Raw genomic sequence first — 21,166 nt, forward strand, 5'->3', positions numbered from 1 at the left:
CACTTCAAGGGCACTGTGACTCAGCCTGACAGATCTAAACCCCAGATAGCATCTTCATCATCAACCAAAGAAACAGCAAACACGCCATCATCATAAAAAAGGAAACTTAATTCTGGGTCTGAAATCCTGAAAATTCCTGGTTCCTCATAAAGTTTACAAGGACCCTTCCCTGATAAACTAGCAATGGCCTAATGGTGGAAATCTCTCTTCACTCCCCTATGCGTGTCCATTGCTATAAGAGAAAGACAGGTCACAGTCTCCCCTGGGCTGTTATTGTTGAGCTACCTATCTTGCCTCCTCTTCATTCACTTCTTTCCTTATAATGTCTAACATAGAACCATATTAGCTGAAAAATAAATTGAGTGCTCATTAAAAAAAAAAAAAAAAAAAAAAAGATGACCTAATGTGTAGAGAATCAGATGTGACTGCGTTACTATTACTGTCCTTGATGGAATCTGCCTGCAAAGGGGATATTCTGTCAAGGTATAGATAGGTAACAGCGGACATGCTTGAAAACGAGGTGTCTGCTGTCCTTGGGGGGGGCCTGCTCGTAAACAAGAGGCTCCTTCAAGGTTTAGATAAGGTAACAATGGACATGCTTGAAAACGAGATATCAGCTGCCCTTGTGAAGTCTTACTCGCAAACGAGATGTTCTGCCAAGTGGGCTAGGAGGGTGCTAAGAAAAATTTTATTATCTGTTCTTAACAAAGAGCAGAGTTCAGCATGCTCTGAGCTGAGTGGATTAGCCATGAGAAGCGGGTCACTTCTGATTAGAAAGTAAAACTTCTGTATGCTATGTTTAATAAGCTGAAAGACTTGATTTATTGCTGTTGGAAGGCTGCCTTCTTTGTTCAAAATACTATAAAAAGATTGCTTGTACACAATAAAGGATTTTTTTTCTTCTGCTGCTTGGCTTGCTCTGCTTCTTCTTTCTTTCTCATGCTGACCTGCGAGAGAATTACTGCAACATAATGCCTTTTAGTTCAGGTCACTTATATCTTTGACCAATGATTTAAATTTGCTGATAAAATATAAGTAGTTTTTCAATTACTAACCCACATTAGTTTTTCAATTACTAACCACCATATGCATGGTGACACATGCATGTAATCCCAGCAGTCCAGGATGCCAAGGCAGGTGGATCGAAAATTCAAAGCCAGCTTCAGCAACTTAGCAAGACCCTGTTTCAAACTAAAAATATAAAAATGGCTGGGGATATAGATCAATTGTTAGATATGTAGTACTAAAAAAAGTGTCAGTTTCTATAAAACGTTTAAAGCATATGACCATTGCTATTATGATTTTGGTTTTGGTTTGTTTATTTTTGTTTTTGGACAGGAAGAGATAATTTCAAATCCTAACTAGCCTTGTCTCATATGTCAGTTTTCAGGTATAACCAAAAGTTAACAGTTAAAATGGGTAAATTAGATTTACCATAAATGGGACTAATCTTCATAAATGTTTGTTAGCAGAAAATTTTTTGATTAGTTTGAAGAGTTCAGATACAAAATATCAACTGCTAACTATAAAACCAAGTACTCTTCTTTTTAAGTTCTATAAGACAACTTACATTTTGCTGGAAATATTGGAAAGCCTGGGCACCTCAGAAGCCAAAATAAATGCTCAGAAAACAATAAGCTCTATCACCAAGGCAAGAAATTTTTCTGCATGCACACAAAGTGGTACAACCAAAAGTAGGCACACCAAGCAGGCAATCTGCATAGGTTTTATCCCTGATGCAAGGGCATTGAGTCATCGCCCAAAGCTACAGTTGACTGCCAGAGTCTGGCTGGGCACAATTCAGGAGCCACTTGTCAAAAGAAATGAACTTTATTTTTAGAACCACACACGCCAAACAAAACAGCTCCTCAGGAAAAACCCTCAGAGCCCAACTGCCACCATGGCTTCCCACAAGCCTCTCAACCTCCCCCACTCCTCCTACTCTTGAGGCCGATTGGCTGGGTCGCATGGGCGGAGCCAAAAAAAGCCCCCCAATGAGCAGCTCCGTGGTCTGAAAGGGCGGGGAAACAGCCCAATGAGCATCACCGCAGAGGAGCCAATCAGTTGGCAGCTAGAAGTTTGCTGGGGCCGCTCTGAGCCAATCATCAGTTGGCAGCTGGAAGTTTTCTGGGGCCCCTTCGGCTGTGGCTCTCAACAGTTGACCACACAATATTTGGCACAAACAGCTATTAAGTAAGGAGGGTACTTGACCACCACTTATTGGTCAGGGCTGATTTCACTGCTTCCCCTTCTTTTCCTTGTGGCTGGAAAGTCCCCCAATTGAGTGCCTTTTAGCAACTACACAGTTTATCTCTGTGGGTCAAGTTGGCTTCTTACTTCTTACCTCCTATTTGTAAAAGGGCTGTAATTTTCTTTACAATCCAGTGTAAACTAGCTGCTTGTAACTTTCTATTGTGTGCTCCCCTTCAGCTGTTTTTCTTAGAACCCAAGTCATTTTATATTTAAATCTAAACACTGGTTGTTGTTTTTGTTTTGTTTTGTTTGTACTAGTTATTGAACCTAGAGGTGCTTCACCACTGAGCATATCTCAATCCCTTTTTTATTTTTATTTAGAGACAGGGTCTCATTAAGTTGTTTAGTGCCTTGCTAAGTTGCTGAGGCTGTCTTTGTACTTGTGTTCCTCCAGCTTCAGCCTCCTGACCCACTGGGGTTAGAGGCATGCACTGTTGTGCCAGGACTACTGTATTTTGAAAAAATGGACCTCTGGAATTTTCTATTTTTCATCATTTGAGTTTATTACACATTTTTATGAATTCTTGGTAAATAGAAAAAAATCTTAAGATTCATTTATTTCTAGGTCTTCATTAAAAGCAAGGTTGTTAAGAGTTAAAATTCTAGCAGATTATAATTGTATATGCAAGAAGTACAAAATGTTTCAGCTGTTTCAAATATATACCACAAAAATTATAAGGTATTTTATCTTATTTAAAAAGGAGTCATTTGCCTAAATTCTCAAATTTTACAAGGACTATTTCAAGATATAAATTCAAGAGTCAGCAGAGAGAAAAAGGGAGATATACAAGTTAAAGGTTTGGAAATGAAGTGTGGCAAGAGAAATTATGTAAAAAAGTCATAGAATGTCTAAATAAGTTTCAAAGGATTTGTTAATGGTAACTCTTTAAAATTTTTCATATGTAATTAGAGATGGCTGCAATTAAAACAGCTAAAGATGTAAAAGTTTCTCTAAGGTTAAATTTCAATGTACTTATATAAAATTAAAATCTTATTCTCTGTGTTAAAAATGGGTTTCTCAAATAAGTATCTTATTTATCAAGATAATCTGTCGTGTCAGTTAAGTTTTTATTATTTAGGGGAATAAGTCTTAAAAGAATTAGGTATTATTATCAAATAATTAATCTATTTTAGATCTTCAATACTGTTTCCTAAACGTAAGAGATTTAAGGCTTTTGTCAGCAGATAGCCAACCTAGGCAGAAACATGAAGATAGTTACCCTATTCTATCAAACCTGGCTTCCTTAAATATCAATCCTGTACAGGCTTTTAAAATGTAAAGCTGAAATAGGGATTTTATAGGGAGAATAGAATTGTGTCAGGAAAAAGGGCAGGGGAAAGGCAAAAACAGGAGGAACTAGATGAATCACATCACCACCTACTTAAGAAAATGGAACATGAGAAGGTAACAATGAGTCCAGAGTAAGATCTTGAAATCGCTAGAAAAGCTAGACAAGCAACAACCATTCAACTAGCTTGAAGCCCCAGTAATAGCTAGAAACCAATCAGAATAGGGAATAAATTCTCTAAAGAAATCCAGAAAAGAGACTGTGCCATAAGATTTCAATGGCAACCTCATCTTGCCCATTCCATCACGCTACTGGGAATTCTATACTTTATCTTCCTCTTAATAAATTTTCTTGCTTGCCTCCCTTAGTGGCAAGGGAAATTCTTGAACTCCATGGAACATGGAACTGAAACCAATTTCTGTTTGTAATAAAACTTAAGAGAGTACTTAGGAAACTAGGTACTCTCCAAATTAAAGTTGCTAGTAAATTCTTCAGTTTTATATAAAAAATAGCAAACTTACTTGGGGATCTTGTAATGTCACTCAGTGTTTTGTAACAGGACAAAGGTAACCTGTCATCAATAAACAATATATAAAGATTCCATGCTACTCTTAACACTGGAATGAAAATTTAGATGTATGTTTGGTAGATAATTATAGACAGACTAATTTTTTTTAATAATGACTGACAATGTGAAACACTAAGATATTCTGCCAATTTTTCACAAAAGGGAAGTAAAGAGCACAAAATATAATATTATTTTAACTGCTATTCAGGTACACTAAGGATATAATATATGAGAACTTTTAAAAATCATATTTTAAAAAAGCAAAGATGAACTTTAGAAATAAAACACTTCTGACTAACGTTTATTAAGAAGCTGGTCTCCTCTTTTGTATACCACATAAGGATAGGACCAAAGGAGGCTAGGCCACTTAAATTTATGTTCCAAACATAAATTCTACCTCATGCTTTAAATATAACCCCTGTGTTTTTCTTTTCTCCCTCTTCTAAATTAACAAGTGAATTTCATCCCATCAGGACACAACTCCCCACTTGCTGGTTAGGGAATGTAGTCTTTCAATCATCTCTTTAAAAATCCTCTGTTCTCAGTGATGGGAGAATCCTAGCCTCTGGGGCAGGAAATTCTTGTGTTTCTTAAAGCAATAAAACTTCTTTTTAAAACCAGGTCCTCATTATTACATTGGCATCAAGGACAAGTTCAGAGCTTATAGTAACAAGAAAAGATTTTTATTGCAAATATAACTATGATCTCAAAATGAGATATAAAAACATAACCAATTAAAGGTTTGGGAAAACTGTAAAAGGCATGAAAAGGTAGAAAAGGAGTTTTAAAAGATAGTAAAACTTATGAAGGACTTCATATACAATCAAATTAATAAATCAGCAGTCTTTGTAGAGACTAAATAGATATTAAATATATATTCTGTTATTATAAAAATAATTTCTCATAGAAATTGTCAGGTTGGTGGTGGTGACTTAGGACAAAGCAGCCTGCAGGAAAGAAGCATCAATCAGGCACCAACAGAAATGCCTGTCAATCAGCGGAATCTCCTAAAGCCTGTCAATTAGTAGGACCCCTGGCCAATCCTGGAGTTCTGCCAACTCCCCTGACCAACTCCAATGGGACAAGGGACTCTAAAAACACATTTTCCTGTCCCAAGCCCTTCCCTTCCTGCTGTAAGCCCCATAAAAGTCTAATCCTGTCAAGCTCCCACGCAGTTTCTCTTCAGGCCCTTCTCCTATCCACTCTGTTGATCTGACGAAGTTCTGCCCCAGAGTGATATCTCAAATAAAGCATCCTTTGTTGGCTTTTTATAATCTGCCACCTTTGATTGCTGCCCACCTTGCCTGATCTTACAGAAATGATAACTCTTAGTTTAATGTTATTACACAAACTAAAAGTTTTTGGTCTTAATTTAATTTTTGAATTTTCCTTATAAAAATTTTAAAACTTACCTGTTAGTGTTTTGTAGAAATACTGCTTCTAACAGAATAACCTGCATTAATTTGAGACACTAAGTTATCACCTACAGAACAGAGAGGATTTAAAGCTAAAACATGGTACAAATACAGACCTCTATTAAATGGAGGTGGTAACTGTAAAATTAAAGATATTGAAGTTAAAACCCAATAGTTCCACTTCAAGGCAGGTGAATATGGCCTGCTGGATGTTTAAGAATAAAATCTTACATACTAAATTTAAGCTTGTAAAAGGCCCAAGGAAACTTCAGTTGCCAATGTTTTGACCCTTGCCCTCTAAAGTCAACCAGGACATATTGTTTTCTACCAAGAAACAATGGACCTCCACAGGCCCTGCAATTCTAGTGAGTCACTCAACCTCCTGAACAGGATAGTCTTTAGGACTCTAGAAAACATGAAGCAAAGGAAAGCATATTCTGCAAAAAGGATGTTCATTGGAGAGGGAAATTTCCCTTCCAAGGGAAGTTACAGGTTATCTGCAAAACCCTAATCCATCCTGGCAGATGGCACATCTGAAGGAGAAAGGCTAAAAGAGCTATAGTGTCACCCAGTCCTCCAAAAATGAGCCTTAATTAAGTTTCTCCAGAGACCCTTACTATAATTGTTCTTATTAACAATATCAGCAAAAAAAAATTCTTCAAAGAACTCATTGTGATTTGGAACTTCCTATTTGTGTGGCTAGGTTACTCTATCTTGAAAGAGCTAAATTTTCCCATTAATTTGATGATGTACAAGAGTTATTACTTCTGCTTTCTGTGGTAAAGACTTGTGAAACTTCTATCTACTCTAAAAATTAGAATGAAAATCATTTTTCATATACCTTTTCTCCCACTGGGTATAAAGTTCAAAGAATTTCCAGACTCATGATTCAGAGATTTTAGGTACAAACCTCCTCTGGACCTCTGTAGCCTAAAATAAACCTGCTTCTTGCTAATTCATCAGGTGTACTGCCTCATCTGTCCTATATGAGAGTCAAGAGGCTTCTCACAGGTTCTCAAAATGATCCCCTGAAGAATTTCAGCTAACTTTTGGCAGTAGATAGGAACAAGGTCAATTTTCACCAACTTGGTCTTAAATACCTGGCAGGAGAATATAACCAGAGCACAGTCTTACTGGACATTTAAAGAAAAAAAAATGTTTTCCTTTTAAACATAACTTGGCATACGTTTGTGTCAGACATACCAAGAAAAAGATGAAGGTTATAGATATAGAGTAACCTGCATTAATTTGAGACACTAAGTCATGACCAACAAAACAGACAGGATTTAAAGGTTCTGTATAGGTTATGAAGAGGGTCCGATAGGGCTCAGGTTGTAGCTCCGTGATTGAGCACTTGTCTTGAATGCATGAGGCACTGGGTCCGATTCTTGGCACCATATTAAAAAATGAATAAATAAAACAAAGATATTGTGTCTATCTACAATTTAAAAAAAGAGAGAGAGGGTCTGACAATAACTCTCAGAAGAAATTCTGCTAACAGTTTTAACAGTTTACCCTGAATCAATTTTATCTGATAGACATGCTTAAAAAAAAAAAAAAAAAAAAAACTTTCTGTGATTTATAAAAGCAAATAACTGCAACCATTATCAGGAACTACATTTCTCCTTTGAGTAATGAATATCTAGGCAGTGTCATTGCCTACTTCAACAATGATAGTAGACAGATATTTGCCCCTCACCCACACTTATGATTAAGGGATCAAAAACTCAGAAGGGTGAAAGAGATAGGAATCCAGGATAAAGACATACACTGACTGAATAAAATGGAAATACCTACAAACTACTGAAATTGACAAAGTTCAATTTTAAATTCAGACCTTGAGCAACATATTCTTAGGTCATGTTTTGGTAAAAGGAGGGAAATGTACAAGTGCCGCGTCCGGCCAAGGGAGCCGAGTCCGGCGAGGGACGGCGAGGTTAAAAGACACACAGGACACCAAGGTTCTTCATCCAGGAGTCAATAATAATCTTTATTGCTAACACACCTTTTTTTATACCCCAAGCAGCAGAAGTGGAAAACTACCCAAAAGCAGGAGGGAGGGGGGAGAAATTTAGTTTCAACATCTATTATTGTCAGGTACCGAAACCTCCCTTAACAATAAGTCCATCAGACCAGAAAAGGTCAAGGCATTCCCATGGGATACATATGTCTCAGACGGACAAGCAGGAACAGAAAAACCGCAAGTTCGCCATGGCCTTGTGAGCTGGCCACACTGGCATGCAGAACAAACTAGTGGAGGTAGGGCTCCAGGGGCCAGGGTGGACCTGCTGCCAACATACAAGCAAAAAAAAACAACGAAAAAAAACAACAACTGGTACAAACATTTGTACTTCGACCCTGCTACCATCTCTTGTCCAGCCCCTAGTACAGCCCTCTATAAATATTAATAACCCAGACTAACAGGTTACTGTGTCTTCTTCTGAGATAGCTTACAGTTTCCTTTTAATACATATTCCTTACTTTTCCCAAATGCAACTTTTTGACATACACTCCTTCTCCCTTGATTGTGTATTTAACTTTCCTAAATAACCCTCTCTCTATGCTTTGGTGCTGCTGAAATGCTTTTCCATCATGTATGTCAAGAAGCCCACTGATCCTGAGAGGTGTTCCCTCTTCTGTCTGGAAACTCCTTGGACCCTTCTGGGGAAATATCTCTTCTCCTGTGATGATATCTCATCTTTTTGGAAAATATTAGCATACTATTTTCTCTAAACTTTTATTTTCAAAATTTCCCATGTGCTTATTCTTATAGAATTGCAGTTTTTGTTCATTTACAAAGTAATTATATGAAAAAGATATTTTTACTATCAATTCTGCAGATGAAGAAAATCTTTGGCTTTTACTTACTTATTTGTTTTTTTACTAGAAGCAAAAAATCAAGGTGATAGCAGGGCCATCCATAAGGAAGAATTCTTCTTTGCCTGTGTGTTTTCTATGGTTACAAGCAATTCTTGGAGTTCCTTGGCTTGCTGTCATTCCAATCTCTACCTTCATTTTCATATAGCATTGTCTTTACTTAATTTATCTGATTGCTTGTCTCTGTGCTTAAATTTCCCCTTTAATAAGGATATCATCTATTTTGATATCTTGAAGACATCATCTTAATTCAACTACCTCTGCTAAGATACCAAATCAGTTACTAAAATTTGGTGGTTAGGATTTTAATCTTCATTGAGAAGATACAATTTAATAACAGTAAAGAAAGATAGTTAGGTAATTTTATAGGCCATTTTTAAAGACTCTGACATTCAACTGAAGAATGTAACTCAAGATTTCTGTTAGAATTGCAGGCTTTGAGAGATTTTAGTGAATTCATTTGGCTATTGGGTGGGAAATGAACCATAAAGAAAAGTCAAAAGTGATACAGAGAAAATAGATGATATGCTGACATTAGAATCTTACTAACCCCACTGTCTGGGCCTTGGTATGAACTACTTACTCATTCAGAGTAGTTATTTGCTAAATTATTTCTTCCACAGTTATTACTTTGTCATAAATTTTCCTATATCTAATCCTATTTTACATTTTGTATTAATTATCTACCAGTTTTTATTTTAATCCCTAATCATTTCCATGTTGCTCCTTTAATTTTTAATGTTTATTTATCAAACATTTTATAAAATTAGTTAACACATGGAAATTTGATACAGCTAATTGTTTATGTTTAGATTTTTTTAAACTTCTTTTTCTTCTTGATACAATCATAAGCTTAATTTCAATGAGAAGCATTCTCCCTTCATATAGTTAAAAGCTTGACTTAGTAGTTTTAGAAAAAGAGAAAGCCATAAAGGCTGGCAACAGAAACTTTTCTACCTTTATTTATTAACTAAATGTCAACAAATCTGTTTCTTAACAGTAAATTAAGCAACTTATTGTGAAAAAAATGTAGGACCCTTCAAAAAATAATTTTTATTGTCCTAAGACTCCTCCTTCTTGTAATTAAGAATAATTCTCATTAGAAAATCTTCCTTTGGTAATACTTAGAATATTGTATTTCTTTTCTTCATGTTCATCAAGTGTAGTGTTCTATAGTTGTCTTCTATGACTTAGATATCAACATTTTGCCAAAATACCCATGTTGACCTCATAAAATGAACTTGAACATGTTACTTCTTTTACATTTTTAGGGTATGAATAATACTAGTATTAAAGCTGTTTTTGTTTGTTTTAAATCTGTGATGAAATTCTTCAGTGAAGTTATAGATCTAGGACTTTTCTTTGCTGGTTTTTTTGGGGGGTGGGGATGTTATTGTTTATTTTTGATATGGGGATTAAACCAGGTTTAACTACTGAGCTACATCTGCAGTTCTTTTTATTTTTTTTTAAGACAGAGTCTTGCTAAATTGTTAAGGCTGAAACTTCTCAGTTTCTTGAGTTGCTGGGATCAGAAGCATGTTTCATCATGCCCAACATTCAAAGTTTTTTATTACAGATTTAATTGTCTAGCTAGTTAAAAATATATTCAGATTTTGTGTTTTTTCACAATTATGTGTTAGTAGGTTATTTCTAGGAATTTATTGATTTTACCAAGTTATCTGTCATCATATAATTACTTAAAGTATTTTTCTATATTTTTTTGTTTTTGTGGCATCTCTTTTAAGTCTTTGATTTCTGAACTTGATTATTGAATCCTCTTTTTTTCTTAATCTAAGGGTTTGCAATTTTGATGATTATGTTGTTAAAGTCCACCACTGACTGTATTTTTACCCATTTTCATTTATCTCCCTTTCTAATCTCTGTTATTTTCTTTTATCTGTTAGGTTTAGGTTTAGGTTGTCCTTTTTTTAATCCTTGGCATAAAGTAAGTTCACTGAGATATTATTTAATGTACTCATGTAGTTAATGTTTCCCTTTTTAGTACAACTTTAGCTGAATCCCACTACTTTTAGTATGTCATTTTCATTTTCAAAGTATTCTTACTATCTCTTATGATTTCTTTTTGGCCCAGTGATTAGAGTAGTTGCTTAATAAACACACCTTAATGAATTTTCCAGTTTTTCTTCATATGTTTTTCTGTTTAATTTAGTTATGATACATACAATCTTACAGAATATATTGAAACTTGTTTTGAGGGGTAATGTGATCTACACTAAAACCACATTATCCTGGAAAATGATTTTACTTGAAGTAATTTAAATTCTGCTATTTTTCTATAATTAATCTAAAATATCATTCACATTTTCTGTTTCCTCACTGGTCATCTATCTGGTTATTCCATCAATTGAGTTATTATTGAATTACTAAAGTTTTACATGCTGCTAAGTTCTTTATAAATTCTTGTAAAAAGTTTTATATACTTAGGAGCTCTGGGTTTTGGTACTTAAATATTTCTGTTCTATCACCTAGTAATTTGACTGTTCCTTGTCTCTTATAAAAGTTTTTAACAACAAGTCTATATTGTTCGATAGTATTAGTCACCTCTGCTTTCATTTGTTCCCTTTGTCTTGCATACTTTTTTCTGCTCTTTTCACTTTTAGCTTATATGTATATTTAGATCTTAATTGAGAATGGATAACTTGTATGGTAGTCTCCATGAGATCATGATTTCTGTTTCTCTGGTTTCAGTTATTAAAGTCAATAGTGGTTCAAAGTATATTACATGGGAATTAAAAAATAAACATAACTTTTAAATAACATGTATTACAGTATATTAGTATAATTGTTCTATTATTTATTATTACTGTTGACAAATGTGCCCAAATTGTAAATTAAACTATATAGTACTACATTGGATTTGGTTCTATAAGATTTCAGGAATATGCTGTAGTTCTTGGAATACATCCCTTACAGATAAGGGAGTGACTACTACAATTGAATTCCTTTTTAAACCCAATCAACCAAACTGCTTTCTCATTTGGGTCTTAAGTCTACTTGGTTTAAAGTAATTAGTAATGAGGAAAGACAATTGCTATGTTGTCAGTTGTTTTCAATGTGTCTTGCAAATTTTCTTTCACTCTTTTTCTTTCTTAATTTCCTTTTTGGTGGTGGTGGTAGTGGTATTGTTTAATTCCTTCTCAAATCCTTTGGTGTAGTATCTATTTTTTTTTGTGGTTACCAGTGGAATTATTTTTAGAAGACTTAAAAGTTATTCATTTGGTTTGAAAATAACTTCTATAGTACAAAAACTATGGCTTTTTTATTTTGTATTATTCAGATCACTAATTATATCTCTGCATATTATAAACCCCCCAAAATTTCTATATTCTAAAAACATCTAATATTTTTATTATTTCAACTTTATGTGATGTTTACATTAATGTAGTTAATTATATTTTTCTATTTATTTATTTATTTTTAAACTTTTTTCTTTTAATATATGTATTTTTTCTGGTTGTCAATAGATCTTTATTTTTTATTTGTTTGTATGTGGTGGTTAAAATTGAACCCAGGGCTCAAAACAAGCACTGTACCATGGAGCCACAACACCAGCTCTTGTCCATTTATTTTTACCAAACAAACATATTTCCAAATGCCAGCTACTTTTCTCATGACAACTTTTTTCCTATGCAGTTTTTCTTGATATCAGCTTTTCTTTCAATACTTTGAAGAGACTATCCCATTATCTTCTGGTTGGTAAGGTTTCTGTTAAGAGAGCCATTAACAGTCTTATAGGAGTTCCCTTGTGTGTAATATTACTGCTTTCAAATTTTTGCCTTTGATTTTGACTCAGTGTGGATATATCTCAGTTCTTGTACTTGGAGTTCAGTGAGCTTCTTCTTTTTTTTAACATTTTTTAGTTGTAGTTGGACACAATACCTTTATTTTATTTATTTATTTTTATGTGGTGCTGAAGATCAAACTCAGGGCCTCACATGTGCTAAATGAGCACTCTACCGCTGAGCCATAACCCCAGCCCTCAGTGAGTTTCTTGAATGTATTATGTTCATTTATTCAAAATTATGAAAGTTTTAGCTACTCCTTAGTTTAATGAGATCTCTGTGTCTTTCTTACTCTTCTCTCTGAATTTTCATAAGGATTTTTTTTTTTTTTTTTTTTTTTGTCCACTTGAAGTGTATCCCAACAGCTATGGGCCCTCTTCATTTTTCTTCATTCTTGGTTTTGCCACTGATCCCAAATAACTTGTTTCAAGTTTACTGATTTTTTTTTCTGTTTAACCAAATCTACTGTTAAATTCCTCTAGCGAATTTAGTTATTGTTGTCAGCTCCAGAACCCATTTATTGCTTCTTCATACTATTTCCTTGATTATTTTATCATCTTAATCATCTATAATTTTTATGATTTTGTTATTACATGTGTGTTTAGTTTTAGCTCACTATTTTAAAACATAGTGCGGTGTTTTAAAATTCTTTTATCAAATAATTTAGGTCCTGGGTTTCTTTAGGGTCCTTTTCTGGATATTTCTTTAATTCTTGGATTCATTTTTCTTCTTTCTCTATGTATTTTATTTTGCCAAAATTTGAGCATTTAAAAACCAACTACCTTACCTATTTTTTGCATACTCATAGCAAAAATATCCTCAAGTCTTTTCCGATATTTTACTCTTTTTTAACTTACTACAGTTCTAATATGCCATATTGTTAGCCTCTTGTTTTCAACAGTTTATCACAGGCTACTGGGTCTGAGAATATATGTAACACAGAGAGTGGCCAGTGTTTGCAGACCATGCAAAAGGCATTCATCCTGTTAGCACCCTGGCCAGGCAAGATAGAAACAAACCCCTCAGGCAACCCCCAGAAAAAACAGAATATTGCATACATAGTCTAATGTTTCCATCCTGAAGAACAGTTTTGGTATAAAAGGCTATTTCCTGTTTGCCTCCATACTATGCACATGAAAGCAGGAATAAAAAAAAACTAGAAAAGAATCAACATACTAATATAAATTTTCCTATCCCTTTTGCTGGCTTTGTAAAAATTTTAAGTTTGCCTGGGAGCTGTAGCTTCTCAACTCAACCAGGTATTTTAGCTCACATATTTTTGTTAACTGTGTCTCTAGGAATAAGAAAAAAGAAAAGGAAAAAAAAAAAAGCCCTGCAACTTCTTAGCACATAATCTTCTTGATATCCCTCTCCTGGACATAATGCAAAGAAGCTATTCTTTCATTCAATCCCTTAAAACCCCACTTTAATTATTTATTTGGGGGTACCAGATATTTAACTCAGGGGCACTAACTCACTACTTAGTCTATTTTTTGGTGACTTAGTCTATTTTTTGTATTTTATTTAGAGATAGGGTCTTACTGAGTTGTTTAGCCCCTGGCTTTTTGCTGAGGCTGAATTTGAACTCACAATCTTCCTGTATTAGCCTTCTGAGACACTGAGATTATAGGATTAATGTAATGAGATTTCATGATTACACCATCATGCCTAATTTAATATGCTATTTTAAAGGAAGTAATTAGTTGGATAAATCTAGAAAGTAACTGAGTAATTAAAAAAAGTTAAACAAAGGAAAACTAATGATGTAATTCAGGAGGCTAAGGAAAGAGTATTACAACTCTGGGCCAGCCTCAACAACTTACCCAGGCCCTAAGCAACTTGACAAAAAAAAAAAAAAAGAATAAAAAAGAAATTGGAAAATATAGCTCAGAGTTAAAGTACCTCAAGTTCAATTCCTAATTCCTAGTACCAAAAATAAATAAATACATAATGAAAAGAGGTAAATAATACATTCATTTAAAAACAAAAACAAGTTTTCTGCCAGCCGTGCAAGCACCGTACTCAGGGCTGAATTCTGGGTTCGAGACGGGGGAAGGAAGCGGTCCATCTCGGTTCTCCACACCGGTCAGACCACAGAGGAGGCCATCGGCCACCATGTTGGAAAGCTGACGTCACCATCCCTGTTTTCGACTGACTGCAGCTCATTCAGCCATAGAACAGGTAATTTCAGGCTGCCATTCGCCTGCGGCTTGCAGACAGATTGCTCGGGCTCAGTGCCTGGGTGCTTCTTAGAGCCTGCTCTTATCGGAGCGAGCACCGAGCGCGGGGAGGCCAAGTTCCGGCTCCAGGAACTGCCCTGGCCCAGGGCTGGGGAGCCTGCGGAGGCTGCTTCTTGGAGCCTGCTCTTATCAGAGCATACACAGAGCACGGAGCAGCCGAGTTCCGGCTCCCAGAACTGCCCTGGCCCAGGGCTAGGAGCCCGCGGAAACTGCTTCTCAGTCCGAGTCCTACTGAGGGCCGGTCAGGACTCACCCATTGCTTTGGTTGCCCGGCAAGGGGAACGAAATGCTGCCATTTGCATAGGATACCAACATGGCAGAGATCTGATGTCTGCAGAAAGCGGTGGAGGAGAAAACTTCATCAATACCAGCAGCGACAGAAACAGTTGGTCTCCTGGTAGAGGGGGTGAGGCACAGACACCCGAGTCTCTCTCGATCTGTCGTCGAGCCAGAGGGGAGGAGCCGGGCCGCCGCCAGCGCCCGGAGCAGGCCCAGCGGCTCACTGGCGTGGTGACCGCGTGACCCCAATTGGAGAGGGGGTGGAGCGGAGCCGCCACCCGCGCCTGCAAGGTGGGCAGACCCGCGACCCAGTGGTACATGGGCGTGGTAGGAGGGGCAGGGCAGAGCCGCTGCCCGTGCTTGCAAGGTAAGCAGACCTGTGACAGACTGGCGGGTCAGGCCCAGTGGCCTGCCAGTGTGGTACACACGTCACCCCAACTGGAGTAGGGGCAGAGCAGATACTTCGCCCACGCCCGATCAGGCCCTGCCGGTGTGGTGGTCACGTGACCCCAATTGGAGTGGGGGCGGAGCAGAACTGCCACCCGTGCCCGCAGGGTGAGCAGACCTGTGACCAACCTGCAGATCAGGCCCAGTGGTCCGCAGGCGTGGTAGGAGGGGCAGGGCAGAGATGCCGCCTGCGCCTGCAAGGTAGGCAGACCTGCAACAGACTGGCGGATCAGGCCCAGGAGCCTGCCGGCGTGGTACACACATCACCCTAAATGGAGTAGGGGCAGAGCAGAGTCGCCGCCCGTGCCAGGAACAGGCCCAGCGACCTGCCAGCGGGGTAGTCACGACACCCCAATTGGAGTAGGGGCAGAGCAGAGCCACCACCCGTGCCCGAAAGGTGAGCAGATCTGCGACCGACCAGCGGGACAGGCCCAGTGGCCTGCCGGTACGACAGACACGTCACCCCATTTGGAGTAGGGGCAGAGTAGAGCCGCTGCCCGTGACTGCAGGGTAGGCAAACCTGCAATCGACTGGCGGATCAGGCCTGGTGGCCTGCCGGCATGGTACACTCCTCACCCCAATTGGAGTAGGGGCAGAACAGAGCCGCCGCCAGCGCCCAGAACAGGCCCAGTGACCTGCCGGCATGGTAGTCACAACACCCCAATTGGAATAAGGAGAGAGCAGAGCCGCCGCCCGTGACTGCAGGAAAGAAACACAAGCAGTATGAAAAGACAAGGAAAGAAAGGACCACAAGCAATGCAGGTCAATGCAACTTTAGAAGAGGTAACAGCTGCAGCAGATGGAATGTCAGATAAAGAATTCAGGATATACATGCTTCAGATGATCTGCAGTATCAAGGAAGACATTAGACAGCAAAATCAGACAATGAAAGATCACTTCGACAATGAATTACGCAAACAAATCCAGGAAGCAAAGGATCAACTACACAGGGAGATAGAGGTTATAAAAAACAAACAAACAGAAATCCTAGAAATGCAGGAAGCAATAAACCAACTTAAAAACTCAATGGAGAATACTACCAGCAGAGTAGAACACCTAGAAGATAGAACATCAGACAATGAAGACAAAGTATTTCAACTGGAAAAGAACATAGAAAGCTCAGCAAGACTGTTAAGAAACCATGAGCAGAACATCCAAGAAATATGGGATAACATAAAGAGACCAAACTTAAGAGTCATTGGGATACAGGAAGGTACAGAGCTCCAAACCAAAGGAATGAGCAGTCTATTGAATGAAATAATACGAGAAAACTTCCCAGACTTGAAGAATGAGACAGAATCCCAAATCCTAGAAGCCTACAGGATGCCGAATGTGCAAAATCATAAGAGATCCACACCTAGACACATTATAATGAAGATGCCCAACATACAGAATAAGGAGAGAATTTTAAAAGCTACAAGAGAAAGGAAGCAGATTACATTTAGGGGTAAGCCAATCAGGATAACAGCTGATCTTTCAACACAGACTCTGAAAGCTAGAAGATCCTGGAATAACATATTTCAAACACTGAAAGAAAATGGGTTCCAACCAAGAATTGTGTATCCAGCGAAATTAAGCTTCAGGATGGAAGATGAAATTAAAACCTTCCACGATAAACAAAAGTTTAAAGAATTCGCAGCTAGAAAACCATCTCTTCAAAACATCCTCGCCAAAACATTACAGGAAGAGGAAATGGAAAATAACAATGAAAACCAACAGTGGGAGGTAGGACAGTAAAGGGGGGGAAAATAATCAAAGAGGAATACAATCCATGTTTAGTAACAGAAATAAACAAATATGGCTGGAAGAACAACCCATATCTCAATAATAACCCTAAATGTTAATGGCTTAAACTCACCAATTAAGAGACACAGGCTAGTAGAATGGATCACAAAACAAGACCCAACAATATGCTGCCTACAGGAGACACATTTGATAGGAAAAGACATACATAGGCTGAAGGTGAAAGGTTGGGAAAAATCATATCACTCATATGGACTTCGGAAACAAGCAGGAGTGTCCATACTCATATCAACTAAAATCGATTTCAAGCCAAAGTTAATCAAAAGGGATAAAGAGGGACACTACATACTGCTTAAGGGAACCATACACCAACAAGACATAACAATCATAAATATTTATGCCCCAAACAATGGTGCAGCTATGTTAGTCAAACAAACTCTTCTCAAGTTCAAGAGTCTAATAGACCACCATACAATAATCATGGGAGACTTCAACACACCTCTCTCGCCACTGGACAGATCTTCCAAACAAAAGTTGAATAAGGAAACTATAGAACTCAATAACACAATTAATAACCTAGACTTAATTCACATATATAGAATATACCACCCAACATCAAGCAGTTACACTTTTTTCTCAGCAGCACATGGATCCTTCTCAAAAATAGATCATATATTATGTCACAGGGCAACTCTTAGACAATATAAAGGAGTAGAGATAATACAATGCATCTTATCTGATCATAATGGAATGAAACTGAAAATCAACGATAAAAGAAGGAAGGAAAAAGCATACATCACTTGGAGAATGAAAAATAGGTTACTGAATGATCAATGGGTTATAGAAGACATCAAGGAGGAAATTAAAAAATTCTTAGAGATAAATGAAAACACAGACACAACATATCGGAATCTATGGGACACATTGAAAGCAGTTCTAAGAGGAAAATTCATTGCTTGGAGTTCATTCCTTAAAAAAAGAAAAAACCAACAAATAAATGATCTCATACTTCATCTCAAAATCCTAGAAAAAGAAGAGCAAAACAACAGCAAAAGAAGTAGAAAGCAAGAAATAATTAAAATCAGAGCTGAAATTAATGAAATCAAAACAAAAGAAACAATTGAAAAAATTGACAAAACTAAAAGTTGGTTCTTTGAAAAAATAAACAAAATCGACAACCCTTAGCCATGCTAGCGAAGAGAAGAAGAGAGAGAACTCAAATTACTAGCATACGGGATGAAAAAGGCAATATCACAACAGACACTTCAGAAATACAGAAGATAATCAAAAACTATTTTGAATCCTTATACTCCAATAAATTAGAAGATAGTGAAGGCATAGATAAATTTCTTAGGTCATATGATCTGCCCAGATTGAGTCAGGAGGATATAGACAACCTAAACAGACCAATATCAATTGACGAAATAGAAGAAACCATCAAAAGACTACCAACTAAGAAAAGCCCAGGACCGGATGGGTATACAGCAGAGGTTTACAAAACCTTTAAAGAAGAACTAATACCAATACTTTTCAAGCTACTTCAGGAAATAGAAAAAGAGGGAGAACTTCCAAATTCATTCTATGAGGCCAACATCACCCTGATACCTAAACCAGACAAAGACACTTCAAAGAAAGAAAACTACAGACCAATATCTCTAATGAACCTAGATGCAAAAATCCTCAATAAAATTCTGGCGAATCGGATACAAAAACATATCAAAAAAAATTGTGCACCATGATCAAGTAGGATTCATCCCTGGGATGCAAGGCTGGTTCAATATACGGAAATCAATAAATGTTATTCACCACATCAATAGACTTAAAAATAAGAACCATATGATCATCTCGATAGATGCGGAAAAAGCGTTCGACAAAGTACAGCATCCCTTTGTGTTCAAAACTCTAGAAAAACTAGGGATAACAGGAACATACCTCAATATTGTAAAAGCAATCTATGCTAAGCCTCAGGCTAGCATCATTCTGAATGGAGAAAAACTGAAGGCATTCCCTCTAAAATCTGGAACAAGACAGGGATGCCCTCTCTCTCCACTTCTGTTCAACATAGTTCTTGAAACACTGGCCAGAGCAATTAGACAGACGAAAGAAATTAAAGGCATAAAAATAGGAAAAGAAGAACTTAAATTATCACTATTTGCAGATGATATGATTCTATACCTAGCAGACCCAAAAGGCTCTACAAAGAAACTATTAGAGCTAATAAATGTATTCAGCAAAGTGGCAGGATATAAAATCAACACGCATAAATCAAAGGCATTTCTGTTTATCAGCGACAAAACTTCTGAAACGGAAATGAGGAAAAACACCCCATTCACAATATCTTCAAAAAAAATAAAATACTTGGGAATCAACCTAAGAAAAGAGGTGAAAGACTTATACAATGAAAACTACAGAACCCTAAAGAGAGAAATAGAAGAAGATCTTAGAAGATGGAAAAATATACCCTGTTCATGGATAGGCAGAACTAACATCATCAAAATGGCGATATTACCAAAAGTTCTCTATAGGTTTAATGCAATCCCAATCAAAATCCCAACGGCATTTCTTGTAGAAATAGAGAAAGCAATCATGAAATTCATATGGAAAAATAAAAGACCCAGAATAGCAAAAACAATGCTAAGCAGGAAGTGTGAATCAGGCGGTATAGCGATACCAGACTTCAAACTATACTACAGAGCAATAGTAACAAAAACAGCATGGTACTGGTACCAAAACAGGCGGGTGGACCAATGGTACAGAATAGAGGACACAGAAACCAATCCACAAAACTACAACTATCTTATATTTGATAAAGGGGCTAAAAGCATGCAATGGAGGAAGGATAGCATCTTCAACAAATGGTGCTGGGAAAACTGGAAATCCATATGCAACAAAATGAAACTGAATCCCTTTCTCTCGCCATGCACAAAAGTGAATTCAAAATGGATCAAGGAGTTTGATATCAAATCAGAGACACGCTGTCTGATAGAAGAAAAAGTTGGCTACGATCTACATTCGGTGGGGTCGGGCTCCAAATTCCTCAATAGGACACCCATAGCACAAAAGTTAATAACTAGAATCAACAAATGGGACTTACTCAAACTAAAAAGTTTTTTCTCAGCAAAAGAAACAATAAGAGAGGTAAATAGGGAGCCTACATCCTGGGAACAAATCTTTACTCCTCACACTTCAGATAGAGCCCTAATATCCAGAGTATACAAAGAACTCAAAAAATTAGACAATAAGAGAACAAACAACCCAATCAACAATTGGGCCAAGGACCTGAACAGACACTTCTCAGAGGAGGACATACAGTCAATCAACAAGTACATGAAAAAATGCTCACCATCTCTAGCAGTCAGAGAAATGCAAATCAAAACCACCCTAAGATACCATCTCACTCCAGTAAGATTGGCAGCCATTCTGAAGTCAAACAACAACAAGTGCTGGCGAGGATGTGGGGAAAAGGGTACACTTGTACATTGCTGGTGGGACGGCAAATTGGTGCAGCCAATTTGGAAAGTAGTATGGAGATTTCTTGGAAAGCTGGGAATGGAGCCACCATTTGACCCAGCTATTCCCCTTCTTGGTCTATTCCCTAAAGACCTAAAAAGAGCATGCTACAGGGACACTGCTACATCGATGTTCATAGCGGCACAATTCACAATAGCAAGACTGTGAAACCAACCTAGATGCCCTTCAATAGACGAATGGATAAAAAAAATGTGGCATTTATACACAATGGAGTATTACTCTGCATTAAAAAAATGACAAAATCATAGAATTTGCAGGGAAATGGATAGCATTAGAGCAGATTATGCTAAGTGAAGCTAGCCAATCCCTAAAAAACAAATGCCAAATGTCTTCTTTGATATAAGGAGAGTAACTAAGAACAGAGTAGGGACGAAGAGCATGACAAGAAGATTAACATTTAACAGGGATGAGAGGTGGGAGGGAAAGGGAGAGAGAAGGGAAATTGCATTGAAATGGAAGGAGACCCTCAGGGTTATACAGTGGAGGGGGTAGAGAGAGAGGAGGGGATGGGAGGGGAGAGGTGGGGAGGGGGGAGGGGGGAGGATGGGAAAGGCAGCGGAGCACAACAGACACTAGTATGGCAATTTGTAAATCAATGGATGTGTAACTGATGTGATTCTGCAATCTGGGTATGGGGTGAAGGTGGGAGTTCATAACCCACTTGAATCAAAGTGTGGAATATGATATGTCAAGAAATTTGTAATGTTTTGAACAACCAACA

The sequence above is a fragment of the Marmota flaviventris genome, chromosome Y, assembly GCF_047511675.1.
Source record: "Marmota flaviventris isolate mMarFla1 chromosome Y, mMarFla1.hap1, whole genome shotgun sequence".
Lineage (NCBI taxonomy): Eukaryota > Metazoa > Chordata > Mammalia > Rodentia > Sciuridae > Marmota > Marmota flaviventris.